Consider the following 4711-nt stretch of genomic DNA (forward strand, 5'->3'; position numbering starts at 1 on the left):
GAGAGAGGGGGGGGGAGAGAGAGGGAGAGGGAGAGGTAGAGGAGGGGGAGAGAGAGAGAGAGGGAATGAAAAGACAGAGAGAGAGAGGGGGATAGAGGGGGGGTGGAGAGAGAGAAAGATAGGGAGAGAAAGAGGGAGGGGAGAAAGAAAGGAAGAGAGAGGAGGAGGGGAGAGAGAGATGGGGGTCAGTGGGGAGGGACATGGGGGGGTGGAAGATGCGGGAGAGGTGAGGGATAGAGAGCATGGAGGAAAGAGAGAGAACAACAGAGAGGTGCAAGGGAGGGAGATCATGGGAATGGAGGAGGTAGAGAAAGAGAAGGGGGTGGTGGAAGAGGGAAGGGGGAGAGAGGGAGGGAGATAAGGGGAGGGAAAGAAAGCGAAGGGAGGGAGATAGTGAGGGTGGTGGTGGGAGGAGAGGATGGGAGAGTGAGAAAAGGAGGGATGGAGACAGAGAAGGGAATGAGGGAGCAGAGAGAGAAGGGCAAGGAGAGAGCGAGGGGAGGGAGAGAAGGGGAAGGGAGGGAGAGAGAAAGGGGAGAAGATGATGGGGTAGAGAGAAGGAGGGTTTGGTGGGAAAGGAAGGAGGATTCACACAGAGAAAGGAGAGAGAGAGGGAGAGAGAGAGAGGGAGAAGGAGAGAGAGAAATTGAGAGGGGGGAAGAGAGGGAGGGAGTGAGAGAGAGGGAGGGAGTGAGAGAGAGAGGGAGGGAGGGAGAGAGAAGAAAAGACAGAGGGAGAGAGGGAGAGAGAGAAAGGGAGGGGAGAGAGGGGGAGATAGAGAGAGGGAGGAAGAGAGAGAGAGAGAGTGAAAGAGAGAAGGGAAAGGGAGAGGGAGGAGAGGGGGGAGGGGGCGAGAGGAGGGAGAGAAAGGGAGGGAAGGAGAGAGAGAACAAGAGGGAGTAAGAGAGGAGAAGAGAAAGGGAGAGAAAGAAGGGTGGGGAGAGTGAGGGAGAGCGGGGGGGAGAGAGCGAGTGAGAGAGAGAGAGAAAGGGTCATAGAGAGAGAGGGGAGAGGGAGAGAGAGAGAGAGAGGCAGAGAGGGACAGAGAGAGAAAGTGAGGGAGAGAGAATGTGAGAGAGAGAGGGAGTGGGGGAGAGAGAGTGAGGGAGAATGAGGGGGAGGGAAGAGGGGAGAGAGAGAGGGAGGGAGAGAGAGAGTGAGGGGAGAGCGTGACAGGGAGAAAGTTGGAGAGAGAGGGTGAGTGAGAGTGAGAGGGGGAGGGAGGGAGAGAAAAGGAGAGAAAGGGGAGGGAGGAATAGAGAGAGGGAGGGATGGAGGGAGAGAAAGAGTGAGAGAGGGAGAGAGGATGGAGAGAGAGGAAGAGAGAGGGAGGGAGAGGAAAAGAGAGAGAAAGGGAGAGGAAGGGATGGAGAGAGAGAGGGAGAGAGAGGGGGGGAGAGAGAGAGGGGAAGACAGAGAGGGAGAGGGGGAGAGAGCGAGTGAGAGGGAGGAAAAGAGAGGAGAGAGAGGGGAGAGAAAAAGAGCGTGATGGAGAGAGAGAGAGTGAGGTAGAGTGAGGGGGAGAGGAGGAGGGAGCGAGTGAGGGAGAGAGAGGGAGAGGAAGAGGGGAGAGAGAGAGAGAGGAAGATGGGAGAGAGAGAGAGAGGAAGATGGGAGGAGAGAGGGGGAGAGAGGTGAAAGGGAGGAAGGGAGGGGGAGAGAGGGAGGAAGGGTGAGGGATGGAGGGAGAGGAAGTAGAAGGGAGGGTGACAGGAAGGGCGAGGCTAAGGCGGGGAGTGAGTTGGACAGCCTCCCCCATCGAACCCTTTCGCCAACTTCTTCTGGAAAACATTCCAATGTTTCAGCCGGAATCCCCTTTCCTGAGGCAGGGAATCCACAGGCCTCCCTACTCCCTGGGGGCGGGGGGGGGGTGAGGCATTTCTGTTCCTCTGCCCCCTGAACGGCCTACCCCTAAACCGAGCCCCCCACTCCCCCTCCCCCCCCCCACCCCAACCACCAAACATGAGTGTGTACGCCCTCTCAGAACAGAAAGTGGCCCTTCGGCCCATCGAGTCGACCCTGACCCATCGCCACTCACCCCACCCTGGGGCCTGAACCCTTGAGTGTTACGACATTCGAGGGCTCTGTAAAGGTTGGTGCGGATTCCCCCCTCTCCTCCCGCTGAATATCCCACCATTCCGGAAATTCCCTCCAAACGTCTTGCTCCTTCCCTCTGCACAGCGCGAGCATTCCATGCAGATCTGGGATCTGGATTATCGAATGGTGTGTGATAGCACTGGAAAGGCGATTGTACCGGATACTGCCCGGCCTGGAGGGATTTCCCAGGATACAGCCCGGTCTGGAGGATTTCCCGGGATACTGCCCGGTCTGGAGGGATTTCCCAGGATACAGCCCGGTCTGGAGGGATTTCCCGGGATACTGCCCGGCCTGGAGGGATTTCCCAGGATACTGCCCAGTCTGGAGGGATTCCCCGGATACTGCCTGGCCTGGAGGGATTCCCCAGGATACAGCCCGGCCTGGAGGGATTCCCCGGATACTGCCCAGTCTGGAGGGATTCCCGGATACTGCCTGGCCTGGAGGGATTCCCCAGGGTACAGCCCGGCCTGGAGGGATTTCCCGGGGATATTCCCCGGGATACTGCCCGGCCTGGAGGGATTTCCCAAGATACTGCCCAGTCTGGAGGGATTTCCCGGGATACTGCTCGGTCTGGAGGGATTTCCCGGGATACTGCCCAGTCTGGAGGGATTCCCCGGATACTGCCTGGCCTGGAGGGATTCCCCAGGATACAGCCCGGCCTGGAGGGATTCCCCGGATACTGTTTGGTCTGGAGGGATTTCCCGGGATACTGCCCAGTCTGGAGGGATTCCCCGGATACTGCCCGGCCTGGAGGGATTTCCCAGGATACAGCCCAGTCTGGAGGGATTCCCGGATACTGCCCGGCCTGGGAGGGATTTCCCGGGATATTGCCTGGCCTGGAGGCATTTCCGGGATATTGCCTGGTCTGGAAGAATTCCCAGGATATTTCCTGGTCTGGAGGGATTTCCCGGGATATTACCCGGTCTGGAGAGTTTCCGTTTTGAAGAGAGATTGGAGAGAGTGGGTTTGTTGCCCTTGGAGGAGCCAAGATCGAGATCAGACTCGATTGAGGTGGGCACAAAATATATGAGGGGCAGAGGTCAGGAGAGAAGCTTCCTCCATCATGGCTGGGCTTGGGGAGGGGGGAAATGTGGTCCAAGGGAAGGAGCAGAAGGTTTCGAGGGAATGTGAGGATCCAGAGGGCGGTGTGTCTCTGGAACTGACCGTCTGGAGAGACAGGAGGAGCAGAAAACTCGCAACACAGTGAAGGAGGAGCCAGGACTACAGGCCAAGCGCTGGGAAATAGGGATCAGGATAGTGACCAGCACACTCTTGGATGGGCTGAATGGCCCCCTTCCCACAATGTCGCTCTTCCGCGTCAAGAAATCCCGCATCCGAACGAGGAGAGGGGGAATGAAACACCAATCACTGCCGGAAGAGCGATTTAAATACTTTCTTTTTAATATAAAAAAAATGGAAGTATTTGACATCGAGAGATTCGGGCGTCATCACTCAACGGGGGGTGGGGGGGGGGGGGGCGCTAGTTGGCAATTGCGGGGGTCAACAGAGTAAGGGGGTTCTCCAAACCCTCCGGCCAATCCCAATCCTGAGTGAAGCTCCGACTCCGGAGCGACCGGGCCAGAAAACTCCCAAAAACAGAGCGTCGCATCGTCAAGTTACCTCACGCCAGGCGCGCTCAGTGTCACCTCCGCCTTCCCCCGACACCCCCACCCCCGGGGGGGTCACGGGAGGGGGACAGGTGCTTCCCTTGACCTTTTATTGCATCGATCGGGCCCCCGCCCGCCGCCTGTCTGGGCCACCGTACGGGTCCCAAACCGTGGTCGCCCAGCCTTTTAGCCGCCATTTTCTCGCCTCACTCACCGTTCCCCGCCAACCACACCCATTTCCCCCTCACACCTCACACCCTACAGGTGGCCACCCCACCCTCTGCCCCCTCCCCCCAACATCAGGTTGCCACATCCTCCTATCAAAATGGCCGCCGGCCCGTCTCCAGGGGCGACCCACTGGGAAAGACTGGCCAGTCAATGCCGCGTCTAAGTGCCATTTCGCCAGTTCTATTTCTTTTAAAACCGTTTTCTCTTTCCGGAGGTCTGTTTGGTTTTATTGAAAACATTCGGTCGTGGGATGAGGGCGTCGTTGGCTAGGCCGGAATCTACTGCCAGCCAGAGGGTAGTCAAGTGGCAACCATTTTGGTGGTGAGTGGGTACTCTTCCAAACTCAGGGGAATGGTAGCCTCGTTCAAATTGCTTTTTGGGGGAGCCGGGTGGTGAGGAAAGAGGAACAAAGTGAAGAGTTGCGGGGTGGAGGAGGAAGGCTTTCAAGGCCTTGAGTAGGCCTCAGGCTTTCTGGCTGCCAGAAAAGGGAGCCCAAGCGATGCTCCCGCTCAGCTTAGTCACAGTGGCCAACACATATGTAAACACATGGGGTAAAGACTCTGCAGGCGAGAGCCGCAAGGCATCAAGAGCTCGGATCGGGACGTGGAGGGGCCTACCCAGCATGCCGTTCTGTCCGCCTCTCCCCGGTCCTGGAGTGCGCCTTCAATGTGAAGGCCGGGATCCGAGCGTGTCACCTCTCCGCTGCGTTAGCTCCCTGTCTGCCCTCCTCCCCCCCACCAACTCCTCACCCGGCTTACATTGTCCTCTGACGTTCATGG

This window comes from Chiloscyllium plagiosum, unplaced genomic scaffold, assembly GCF_037043375.1.
Source record: "Chiloscyllium plagiosum isolate Xiang-an unplaced genomic scaffold, Cpla_swu_hap1 HiC_scaffold_44, whole genome shotgun sequence".
Classification (NCBI taxonomy): Eukaryota; Metazoa; Chordata; class Chondrichthyes; order Orectolobiformes; family Hemiscylliidae; genus Chiloscyllium; species Chiloscyllium plagiosum.